The sequence below is a fragment of the Artemia sp. Qi Xiang Cuo genome, chromosome 1, assembly GCF_049724085.1.
Source record: "Artemia sp. Qi Xiang Cuo chromosome 1, ASM4972408v1, whole genome shotgun sequence".
Lineage (NCBI taxonomy): Eukaryota > Metazoa > Arthropoda > Branchiopoda > Anostraca > Artemiidae > Artemia > Artemia sp. Qi Xiang Cuo.
Window position 1 is genome coordinate 98,459,985 of NC_142794.1, and position 13,860 is coordinate 98,473,844.

Genomic DNA, 13,860 nt, shown 5'->3' on the forward strand with positions numbered 1-13,860 from the left:
CTCCTTTTTTTCTTTTTTTCTTTTTTTTCTTTTTTTACAAACCAGAAGTAGCAGAATTATGTGAGAGGACTCGCTTGAAAAGAAATTGTCATTCTTGATGCTATTTTAAAGCACAACATATTCGTTTTTAGTTTGATTGTTGCATCTACTCCCCCCCTCAATTCTCAATACAGCCCTATGTTAAAGAACATAATTTGCTGATTAATCTGATTTGCCTTTTTTTTCTTCTCCTGCTAGCTGCTGTTTTTACTTTATTGAACCAGAACCTAAAATTTTAGAAAATTAAAATAACATACCTTAATAAACTATAATAATATACTAATAAACTAAAATAATAAACTAAAATAGCAACTCAAACACTTCCCTTAAAAGCTTTGTCTAGTTTGTAGTTGTATGAATAAAGGTAAGCTTGTTTATACGATGTTGATTAAACATTTGAGGCTTAGCAGTAGATTAAATAAAAAAAAACAAGTTTTTCAACTGAAAGCAAGAATTGATGTTAAAGCTTAAAACGAACAGAAATTATTCCGTATATGAAAAGGCCTGTCCGCTCGTCAACGCCCCGCTCTTTAGGCTAAAGTTTTTTATTGTTTTGAAAAGTAGGGTTATGAGAAAGATTCAAATTGCCGATCCTGAGATATTGCACACATGTCATTTTGACAACTAGGATGCATATGGTATCTTATGATTTACTTCAACATACAAATTGACATTTTTTTAAAGTTTCAACTTAATTATCTTAACCCTTCCTGAGAGATTGCAGCTACGCCCATTGGCAACTGGGATGCATTCAGTGTCTTTAAGTTCAACATTCTTCTCAAGATTCTCTAAATGTTTCAACTTGATACCCTTCCCTAACTGTTCTTGTTAATAGCACAACAACTGCTGTAATCGCCCCCCCCCCCTTATGGGCTTTGTTACACTCATTATTATGATTATTATTTGGTTACTGTAACAAGACTTTCCATCAAGACCTTATCCAGAGGGGGGTTAGGAGGGTTTGGCCCCCCTCGAAATTTTTGTTTGACTCGTAAAAACGTAACAAAATGTATATAAAAAAAATTTGTATGTGTTTTTTGAGGGTTGATGTGTAACCCCCCCCCCCCACAAAAAAAAAACTGAGTAAAACCCCTCCGAAAAATATCCAGGGTACGGCCTTGCTTTCCATTATCGTAATTATATATCACCCTTCATTCCCCCACCCCAAGAAGTTCACTAAAATAACCCTTAATAGACGTTTTACCCGTTAATTCTTATTTTTGCAATGAAGTTATGGAAAGTACAATAAAAATACACTTCTCTGATTCAAATGTATACCATTCATTCAGGGGGAGTGTGTTATGGTTAAAAATAGACCCCGGCTCCGCGCCGGCGGATCGACCGAACGCCGCCGACGAGAGGCCCGGTCGAACGCCGCCGAAGTGTCTGAATAATTTCGACATTTTTGTTGTTGTATTTGTACCCATTTACTCATACAATCAATTTTTTTTTTAAGCAACACTAAGCTGTTTAACGTTATTTTGCGTGTTTGTTTGAACCATGTAGTGACCTTGTTAATTATTAAGTAAATTATTTTTCTAATGAAAGCTGAGACGGTATCCTATCAAGGTGGTATCCAGAAGAGGGGAGTAGGGAGGTATTATATTTAAATGATAATAGCTCGAATTTTATTTATTGAAAGCAGGGATCCCAAAAAGTTCATTTTTTATATTTAAAGCAGAGACGGCATCCTATCAAGGTGGTATCCCGAGGGGGGAGGGGGTATTGAGCTATCATATTTAAATGATAATACCTCGACTTTTTTTTAAAGCAGGGGTGCCAATACGTTAATTTTTTTTTTATTTAAAGCAGAGACGGTATCCTATCAAGATGGTATCCAGAAGGGGGGCATAGAGAGTTGTATTTAACTAATAGTACCTTGATATTTTTTTTTATTGAAAGCAGGGATGCCAAAAAGTTGAAAAGTTGACAAAATTAACAAGATTTTTGTGAGTTATACTTGATACAGCACTTGCATGGTTTTATCGTCCAAAGCGAAAGGGACATATGTGTCCAATCCGGTTTCTTTTTCCTATTCTTGAAACGGGTTTACTTTGAAAACATTCATTCATATGCACCAGGCAGATTCACACTAAAACGAATTGGTGTGACGAAAGCGATATCGACATCCCCACCTAACGTTGTGCTTGAATGACAGTGAAACCCATGGTCCAGAGCCCAAGTTACACTAAAAGGCCAAGTCATAATAAAAGCTTTCAATTTGGGAGGTTCAAGGAGGAGTCCTTGACAGTCTTATGACCTCGGGGAACTAGATGTTGCAACGTTCTTACGTATCTACAGTGGTTCAGAAAATTTGATCACCCCACAAATGATTACCAAAAATATGCACAAATGTAACATTTGGAATATTATAACACTTTTTTTCAAAGCTTTGAAGAAAAGCAAAAAAGTCTAAATACCCCTAACTACGCTTGAAAGCTATTTTAAAAAGAAACTCTTTGGAGATTTCCATGGATATGACCATAGCAGAAGCTTTGAGCCTTGGGTGGGGATCAAAGAGGAGTCTAAGTATTTTGACCACAGGTGACTTATTGTTGCCACTTTCTTAAATTTGGTAATTCTTGTGAGCATTTGGAAATCAAAGCTTAAACTCAATAACTGATACGAAGTGTCCTAACATTTGCCTTGGATTAAAAGTGACGAACTAGGATGAACATTTCAACATCTTCCTGAAGCTACTTCAGTCTGCATATTATATCATTTAATTTCACTTTACACTTCATTTACACTTACATACACTTCATACACTTCACAATTACACTTCATTTTATTTCATTTAATTACACATCCACACAGACGAACAGTAACATATATAAGGTGAATTGAGAGAGAAAAAATGAACAGAAAATATAGGATAGAAATTGGAGGATTGTACACAAAGTATTCGAAATCAGGAGTGTAATAAAAATCTTGGAATTTAGTCGTGACTTCAATCTTGAAGTTAGCTAAGCAGTTTTGATGGAATCTTTCCTTTGCCCCTCCTTAGGTAACTATTTAACTCCTTTATAACCATAGACATCGAGGTCAGTAGAGTAGGAACTACCATTTTGCCATGGCCCCTCCGTACCAAACAGGTTTTTCTGATAGATATTCTATTCTACTGGTCATTACACTCTTTCTTTGCCAAGAGGAACGAGTATAACTTGATTGGTGATTAGGATTTGAATGTTTTTAGGTTAAATCCGTGGTCTTTCATCTGTAAGTTGATTAGTAGTTTTTTCTTTTAAACTTGGCTAATAGGTTTTTAAACATATTGCTACGAACGCTAAATGCATTCCATTTTTTGGAACTAGGAGCGACATTGTGTGATGCTATAAGACTGGTTTCGTTTCATGGGTTCATTAATAGAAGGACTAATGTTTTTGAAAAGGGCAATTACTTCTTTAGTTTACGAGATTTGCGAATTTTTTGCGAAAAGATATTTGCGTAAAGGTATTGCGATGGTTAAGATTACCTCACGGGTAATTAAAGAATGGGATGCTTGCATCAACAATACAAAGAATAAGCTCAGATACTTAATAGATTTGACGCTTACAAGAGACATTGCTAGAAAGTATTCAATAGCTTAATTGAAAAGTAACGATAGAATGACATTGTGACTTGACCTAGCTTTACCTCGCTGATGTGGTCTGTATAATACATAAGTAACGTTTGAAAAATATTGTCAATTTAAAAAGAAATGGCTGAAAAGTGTTTTGAGGGGGATGTGTTGCATGGAGGGGTGAGGTGCACGCGGGTTCTGTTAACGGGCATACCGGTGCCAGGGGGGCTTCGGTTATACAGGGATGCAGTTACCCGGGGGATTCAGTTGCACGGGGGTTGAGTTAAATGGGAATTGAGTTCCACGAGAGTAGTGCTTTGTCATGGTTTAGCCGTGAGGTCCCTTACCACAACCCCAAAGGGCTCCGATCCCCCCCCCCCCAACCCCCACGAACCCCCCCCGGTCGTCAAAGGTTGTCTAGGCCCCCAAAGGGCCCGTGGTTTACCTTGTATCTTTTACATTAGCTTGATTTTCAAAGTTCCGTTTGAAGGATTCTGTTGTTTTAAGCCAGTGTGATTTTTTCTTTACATGGTGTTCGTTCAAAAAAGCGAGAATTTCTGTTAAATAAATAATTCTTATATTTTTTCCGTTCAACTGAAGGTGAGGATATATTTTAAATAAATAATTTTTATAAATGTTACACCGAATTATCGGGGTTTGAGGGGGCTATTTTTTTTTAATATTTTTGATTTTTCCTAACAAATTATGAGTTTTTGTTGAATGATAATTTTTGCCCCTTTTTTTTCAATGTAGCGGATAAGTGCAATAACCCCCCTTTTGAAAAGAAAGCAAGATGGAGCGAAGGTGTATGTGTGTACACACAAGTACACACATGTACACAAATTTATACACATTGCTAGAAGGTATTCAATAGCTTAATTGAACAGTAACTATAGAATGACATTGTGTCTTGACATAGCTTTACCTTGCCAATGCGGTCTGTATAATACATAAGTAATGTTTGAAAAGTTTTGTCAATTTAAAAAGAAATGGCTGAAAAGTGTTTTGTGGGGGCTGGGTTGCATGGAGGGTTGAGTTGCACGAGGGAATTCAGTTAAAGGGGGTAAAGTTTCACGGGGGGTTCGGTTATACCGGGGTTCAGTTACAAGGGGGATTCAGTTGCACGGAGGATGAGTTAAATGGGAATTGAGTTCCACGTGAGTAGTGCTTTGTCGTGGTTTAGCCGTGAGGTCCCTTACCACAACCCCAAAGGGCTCCGATCCCCCCACCCCAACCCCCAAGGAACCCCCCGTCCACAAAGGTTCTCAAGGTCCCCAAACGGGCCGTGGTTTACCTTGTAACTTTTACATTCTATTGATTTTAGAAGTTACGTTTGAAGGACGCTGCTTTTATACGGGGATTCAGTTAAAGGGGATACTGTTGCACGAGGGTGTCGGTTATACAGGGATTCAGTTACAAGGCGGATTCAGTTGCACGGGAGTTGAGTTAAATGGGACTTGAGTTCCACGAGAGTAGTGCTTTGTCGTGGTTTAGCCGTGAGGTCCCTTACCACAACCCCAAAGGGCTCTGATCCCCCCACCCCCACCCTGCAGGAACCCCCGCGTCCTCAAACGGACTCTAGGCTCCCAAAGGGAGCGTGGTTTACCTTGTAACTTTTACATTCTCTTGATTTTCAAAGTTCCGTTTGAAGGACTCTGTTGTTTTACGAGGGTTCAGTTAAAGGGGATACAGCTGCACGGGAGTTTCGGTTATACAGGGGTTTAGTTACAAGGGGGATTGAGTTGCAAGGGGGTTGAGTTAAATGGGAATTGAGTTCCACGAGAGTAGTGCTTTGTCGTGGTTTAGCCGTGGGGTCCCTTACCACAACCCAAACGGGCTCCGATCCCCCCCCCCCCAATCCGCAGGCCCCCCCCCGTCCTCAAATGGTGGCTAGGCTACCCACCGAGCCGGGGGTTACCGTGTAACATTTAAAGTCTCTTGATTTTAAAAGTTACGTTTGAAGGACTCTGTTGGTTTAAGCCAGTGTGATTTTTTCTTTACATGATGTTCGTTCAAAAAAGCAAGAATTTCTGTTAAATAATTAATTCTTATATTTTTTCTGTTCAATTGAAGGCGAGGATTTCTGTTAAATAAATAATTTTTATACCATTTAGAATGACGTTACGGGGTTTGAAGGGGCTCTATTGTTTTAAGCCGTTTGATTTCTTCTTTACATGGTATTCTTTCAAAAAGCGAGGAAATTCCGTGTGATTTTTTTGGGAAGTTTAATGAAATTATTAGTTACCGAGAGTTCAATGACTCCCCTCCTCAATGACTTTCAGGGGTTTTATGACTCCTCATCACAATGAATTCAGATGTTCTTAGTACTCACCCCCCCAGCCATAACTCCATTCAACCTTGAGCGAAGATATACACGTTTCATGAAGTATTTTTCTGCTTAACAAATAAATTAATAACTTCCAGGATGATAGCTTTTTGTGCAAAACTTAAAATGTCAAAATATGCTTACAGTCCAGACAATTACGCGCTGTGATTGGTCAGAGACACAATCTGACTTTCCCACTGGTATTCTATGACTAGCTATCGAAACTACCTAATGTATTGCATGTATTAAATCAGCATTTTTACGCAGTGGAACGATAAACACATAAGTCATATCTTTAAAAAAAGTGAAGATGGAGCATTTTAATAAAGTGTGTTTACATAACAAGGTTATTGTAGCATTGAATGCTGACAAAGAGAAGTATTTAAACTTAGAAACAAGTACAGGTGGTAGCACTATTGGAAATGTATGCATACATTTTCATGACAGTAAGGAATTAAATTTCTTTGGAATACCGAAAAAATTTAACTCTTATGTTGGTGGTTATGCGAGATTGAGATCTCCAGAGATGATTGCACTCAAAGAGAATGCCAACATAAAAATAATCATTGATGATAGAGGACAACTCCTTGCTACTGTTGCAGGTAACACATTACCTACTGATACATCCAATCGTCACCTTTCGGGTTATCACTTACATTTTTTCATAATTTCTTAAATTAAATTTCCTCTTTTAGTATCCTTGATATAACTTCAGGAAAGTGTTTTTTTCTTACTTTGAGTTTCGTCATGATTTCTTGACTGTAATGTCTTTTTTTTTATTTATAAAGGAGGAGACTTCAAGAAAAAATTCAACGGAAGATCAATAAAAGAAAGGCCTACTCTTCTACTAATATCGTAAACCATATCTTGTCTACGTGCCGAAACTGTTACCTGTGTAAAAATAATGTGATAATAGACAGTGAAATTGCCAGAAAAAAAAAGGGCATTGTCAGAAAATATCACGATGGAATATAAAGATGAATCAATGAAAAACAAAGCACCAGCAAACGTTACTGCCAATGATCAAACAGTCATTGAACCAAATAATACCAAAGACGAAAAGCATATTGAGCCTGTTGATGAGACACCAGTAATAATTGTGTATGACTCAAAATGGAATAATCATTATTCTACTGATTACGATCTAAGAGAAGACAATAGCTATAATATCAAGAGAGAAAATGGTGGACTATTTTATGGAACAGATTCAAAATGTCCAAAGTTAATCGTTGATATTAATAATGTATCGTAATATATTTTTTGTATTAATATTCTACATACCATTATTTCATTAAAAATATATTATGCATTACATTGTTATGTGTTCATTATATTTAGAGTAAGCTAGCATATCAAACGTTTAGAATGTCTAATAAAACGTCGAAGATGTAAGAAAAGGAATTTGCATACATCTATTGTCAGACACATGGGAACAAATTCTTTCTTGAATTCGCCTCCTGGATAAATAAAAAAAAGACATTTCATTCAAGAAGTTATGACGAAACTCTAAGTAAGCAACAAACTCTTTCCTAAAGTTACATCAGGGATAAAAAATGAAGAAATTTAATTTAAGAAATTATAAAAAGTTTTAAGTAAGTAGCAAATTCTTTCAAAAATATGTTAATACGTTTAAGCAATAAATATCTTTAAGCTTAACCCGTCTTTATTCTTTAGAATAGTTTTATGCATTTCATTAAATTATGAAGAACTTGTAAGTAAGTAACAATAGCTTTCTTGAATTCGCTTCCTGGACACAATACAGATATTTAATTCAAGAAATCATAATAAAATCGCAAGTAAGTAATAGTCTTTATTGTCTTTCTAATAAAGACTATTAGAAAGACATAAGAAACTTATATATAGTCTTTAAGAAACTTTCTAATAAAGACTATCTAAGGACGAAACTTTATTTCATTTTTTTACGGGACATTTAGACGCACGTACGTGGGCGCACGTTAGTGCGTCGAAAGGTACCTTAAAAAAATTAAATAAAGCTGGTTAGAATTTGCATATCTATCCTTATTGTTCGCGAAAAAAAAAGAATTGTTTAAAAAGTGGAGTTTTCGTACTGCTCACTTTTTGCAATGTGTAGGAACCAAAGGGGACTCCCCGTTCAATTGGAAAGGTGTCAAGGAAATTTTGAACCCGAACCATCTGTGTTAAAATGTTTTTAATCACCTATCTAGACTTTTGTGTAGGTGCCGTCGATTAACAGGGATTCAACAATAAAGTGCTGGTTACTTTCGTACAAATACTTTTTAGTATTTCTATACTGACCTTTACTTATTGTGTGTATGAAAGAGTTTAGTTAAAGAAAGAAATTGTTACTTACTGAAAATTTTTTCATAATTTCGTTAATTAAATTTCAACATTGTGTAGCTAAGTGAAAATTGTTTTTGATAAAGAGAAAAAAAAAAGCTACTAACTTTCGATTTTTTCATAATTTATTGAATGAAGTATCTCTACTGTATATCTAATAGGTGAAATTAATAAAGAGTGTGGTACTTACTTACAAATATTTTCATAATTTCTTGAATGAAATTTCTGTATTGTGTATCCAAGAGTTGACTTCAAGAAAGAAATGGTTACTTACTGAGAATTTTTTCATAATTTCATGAATTTAATTTCTACATCGTATATCTAACTCGTGAAAACAATAAAGTTTGTTACTTACTAAGAATTTTGTCATAATTTCTTGAACGAAATGTCTTTTTTGTTTTTTTTTTGTTTATGCAACAGGTGAATTAAAGAAAGAATTTGCTACTTATACTGAGAATTTTTTCATAATTTCTTGAATATAATTTATACGTCGTATATCTAACTAGTGAAAATAATAAAGTTTGTTAATTAATGAGAATTTTTTCATAATTTATTTAACAAAATGTTTTTTTTTGTTTGTACAATATGTGATTAAATAAAGAATTTGCTACATAGACTTTGATTTTTTCATAGTTTCTTGAATTTAATTTATACGTCGTAAATAAAATTCTTGAAAATAATAAAGAGTTCGTTACTTACTTAGAATTTCGTCATTATTTTTTGAGATAAATGTCTTTTTTGTTTGTCAAACAGGTAAATTCAAGAAAGAGTTTGTTACTTACTTAGTTTTTTGTCATAATTTCCTTAACAAAATTTCTGTATTGCATATGAAAGAGTTGACTTCCAGAAAGAAATTGTTACTTACTGAGAATTTTTCAATAATGTATTAAATTAAAATTCTACATAATTTAGCTAAGATAAAATTGTTTGTGATAAAGACAAAAAAAAGTTACTTACTTGCAATTTTTTCATAATTTCTTGAATGAAGTATCTATAATGTATATCGAAGAGGTGAAATCAATAAAGAGTTTGTTACTTGCTTAAAAATATTTTCATGATTTATTGAATTAAAATTCCGTATCGTGGATCCAAGAGATGAGTTCAAGAAAGAAATTTTTAGTTACTGAGAATTTTTTAATAATTTCTTGAATCAAATTTCTACATGATGTATCTAAGTCATGAAATCCTTGAATGAAATTTCCGTATTGTGTATCCATGAGTTGACTTCAATAAATAATTTTTTACTGATTGAGAATTTTTTTCCTAATTTCTTTAATTAAATTTCTACATCGTGTAGCTAAGTGAAAATTGTTTTTGATAAAGAGAAAAAAAAAGTTACTTACTTGCGATTTTTTCATAATTTCTTGAATGAAGTATCTGTACTGTATATCCAAGAGTTGAAAACAAAAAGAGTTTTTTACTTACTTACAAATATTTTCATAATTTCTGGAATGCAATTTCCGTATTGTGTATCCAGGATTTGACTTAAATAAATGAATTTTTTTTTTTTCATAATTTCTGGAATGAGATTTCCCTATTGTTTATACGAGAGTCGACTTCAAGAAAGAAATTGTTACTTACTTAGGATTTATTTATAATTTATTAAATGAAATTTCTGCATTTTGTATACAAGTCATGAAAACAATAAAGAGTTTGTTACTTACTTGGAATTTTGTCATAATTTCTCGAACTAAATCTCTGTTTTGTTTATCCAGAATGTGAATTCAAGATAGAATTTGCTACTTACTTACAATTTTTTCATAATTTCTTTAATGAATTGTCTTTTTATTTACCCAGGAGGCGAATTCAAGAAAGAATTTGCTACTTACTTAAAATTTTTGATAATTTCTTAAATGAAATTTCTGCATTGGGTATCCATGAGGTAACATGAGTGTGTTACCTATTTACAATTCCTTCATAATTTTATGAATGAAATTTCAGTATTGTGTATCCAGTAGGTGAAAACAATAAAGACTTTATTACTTACTTGAGATTTTATTATGATTTCTTGAATTAAATATCTGTATTGTGTCCAGGAATCGAATTGAAGAAATCTATTGTTACTTACTTACAATTTCTTAATAATTTAATTAAATTAATAAAAATATTATAAATAATAAATAATTTATTATAAAAAATATATTAATTGAATTAAATTTTTATCTTATAGTTTATATAATTTTATAATTACTTAAAATTTTTGATAATTTCTTGAATGAAATTTATGCATTGTGTATCCATGAGGTAACTTCAAGAAAGAGTCTGTTGCTTACTTAGAGTTTCGTCATAATTTCTTGAATGAAATATCTTTTTTTCATTTATCCAAGAGGCGAATTCAAGAAAGAATTTGTTCCCATGTGTCTGACAATAGATGCATGCAAATTCCTTTTCTTACATCTCCGACGTCTTATTAGACAGTCTAAATATTCGATATGCTAGCGTACTATAAAAATAATGAACAAATAACAATGTAATTGATAATATATTTTTTATGAAATAATAGTATGTAGAATATTAATACAAAAAATTTATTACGATACATTATTAATATCAACGTTTAACTTTGGACATTTTGAATCTGTTCCATAAAATAGTTCACCATGTTCTCTCTTGATATTATAGCTATTGTCTTCTCTTAGATCGTAATCAGTAGAATAATCATTATTCCATTTTGAGTCATAGACAATTTTTACTGGTGTCTCATCAACAGGCTCAATATGCTTTTCGTCTTTGGTATTATTTGGATCAATGACTGTTTGATCATTGGCAGTAACGTTTATTGGTGCTTTGTTTTTCATCGATTCATCTTTATATTCCATCGTGATATTTTCTGACATTGCCCTTTTTATTTTTCTGTCTATTATCACATTATTTTTACACAGGTAACAGTTTTGGCACGTAGACAAGATATGGTTTACGAAATTAGTAGAAGAGTAGGCCTTTCTTTTATTGATCTTTCGTTGAATTCTAATACCTGAAAGATGACGATTGGATGTATCAGTAGGTAATGCGGAACCTGCAGCAGTACCGGGGAGGTGTACCTTCTCGTCAATGATTATTTTTATATCTGCCCTCTATATAATCGCAATCTTATCTATAGATAACGATCTCAATAGTCAATACGCATAGGAGTGGAATTGTGTATGTCTTCCCAAGACCTCGAATTCATTTATGTCTTGAAAATGCATACATACATTTCAAATAGTGCTACCATCTTTACTTGTTTCAAAGTTTAAATATTTCTCTTTGTCGGCATTAAATGCTACAATAACATTGTTATGTAGAAACACTTTATTAAAATGTTCCATCTTCACTTCTTTTTTTAAAGATATTACCTTTTTGTGTATCTTTCAAATTAGTAAGAAATAATGATTTAATAAATGCTATATATTTTTTATTGTCAATAAACTGACATATAATACCAGTTGGAAAGTCACATCGTTTCTCTGACCAATAACAGCGCGTAATTGTTTGGACTGTAAGCATATTTTGACATTTTAAGTTATGTACAAAAACCTATCATCTTGGAAGTTATTAATGTAGTTGTTAAGCAGAAAAATACTTCATCAAACTTTTATATCTTCGCTCAAGGTTGAATGGAGTTATGGCTAGGGGGATGAGTCCTAAGACCATCTGAATTCATTGTGAGGAGGAGTCATAAAACCCCTGAAAGTCATTGCGGAGGGGAGTCATTGAACTCTCGGTAACTAATAATTTCATTAAACTTCCCAAAAAAATCACACGGAATTTCCTCGCTTTTTGAACGAATACCATGTAAAGAAGAAATCAAACGGCTTAAAACAATAGATCCCCTTCAAACCCCGTAACGTCATTCAAAATGGTATAAAAATTATTTATTTAACAGAAATACTCACCTTCAATTGAACGGAAAAAATATAACAATTAATTATTTAACAGAAATTCTCGCTTTTTTGAACGAACGCCATGTAAAGAAAAAATTACACTGGCTTAAAACAACAGAGTCCTTCAAACGGAACTTTGAAAATCAAGAGAATGTAAAAGTTACAAGGTAAACCACGGCTCCTTTGGGAGCCTAGAGAACCTTTGAGGACCGGGGAGTTCCTTCGGGGTTGGGGTGGGGGGATCGGAGCCCTTTGGGGTTGTGGTAAGGGACCTCACGGATAAACCACGACAAAGCACTACTCTCGTGGAACTCAATTCCCATTTAACTCAACTCCCGTGCAACTGAATCCCCCTTGTAACTGAACCCCTGTATAACCGAAACTCCCGTGCAACTGTATCCCCTTTAACTGAACCCCCGTAAAAAAACAGAGTCCTTCAAACGGAACTTTTAAAATAAAGATAATTTAAATGTTACAAGGTAACCCCCGGCCCCTTGGGGGGCCTAGTGAATCTTTGCGGCCGGGGGGGTTCCTGCGGGGGGGGGGGGGGGGGATCGGAGCCCTTTTGGGTTGTGGTAAGGGACCTCACGGCTAAACCACGACAAAGCACTACTCTCGTGGAACTCAATTCCCATTTAACTCAACCCCCGTGCCACTGAATCCCCCTTGTACCTGAACCCCTGTATAACCGAAACCCCCGTGCCACTGTCTCCCCTGTCACTGAACCCTCATGCAACTCAACCCTCCATGCAACCCGTCCCCCTCAAAACCCTTTTCAGCAATTTCTTTTTAAATTGACAATACTTTTCAAACGTTACTTATGTATTATACAGACCACATTGGCAAGGTAAAGCTATGTCAAGTTACAATGTCAGTCTATCGTTAATGTTAAATTAATATATTGAATACTTTATATCAATGTGTATACATGTGTGTACATTTTTTTAATATTTTGTAAAAAAATAAGTCATATATAAATCGATATTTATTTTAAAATTTTTTGCTTTTGAACTTATAATCTTCATATAAAAAAAAGGGGCAAAAATTATAATTTAAAAAAAATGAAATTTTTTTTTGGAAAAATAAAAAAGTTTAAATAAAAATATACTACTCAAAACCCTAGAATTAGTTTTAACATGTATAAAAATTATTTATTTAACAGAAATACTCGCCTTCAATTGAACGGAAAAAATATAAGAATTATTTATTTAACAGAAATTCTCGCTTTTTTGAACGAACACCATGTAAAGAAAAAATCACACTGGCTTAAAACAACAGAGTCCTTCAAACGGAACTTCGAAAATCAAGAGAATGTAAAAGATACAAGGTAAACCACGGGCCCTTTGGGAGCCTAGAGACCCTTTGAGGACCGGGGGGGGGTCCTTCGGGGTTGGGGGGGGGGGAACGGAGCCCTTTGGGGTTGTGGTAAGGGACATCACGGCTAAACAACGACAAAGCACTACTCTCGTTGAACTCAATTCCCATTTAACTCAACCCCCGTGCAACTGAATCCCCCTTGTAACTGAACCCCTGTATAACCGAACCCCCCCGGGCAACGGTATCCCCTGTAACTGAACCCACGTGCAACTCACCCCACCAAGCCACCCGACCCCCGCAAAACACTTTTCAGCCATTTCTTTTTAAATTGACAATATTTTTCAAACGTTACTTATGTATTATACAGACCACATCAGCGAGGTAAAGCTAGGTCAAGTCACAATGTCATTCTATCGTTACGTTTCAATTAAGCT

At 34.3% G+C, this 13,860-nt stretch overlaps 1 protein-coding gene across 4 annotated transcripts in view; it reads left to right on the forward strand.

The window, feature by feature from the left end:
* The window catches only part of LOC148956978 (uncharacterized), a 307,801-nt gene that overhangs the window by 276,631 nt on the left and 17,310 nt on the right, over window positions 1-13,860 (forward strand). The window lies entirely within an intron of this gene.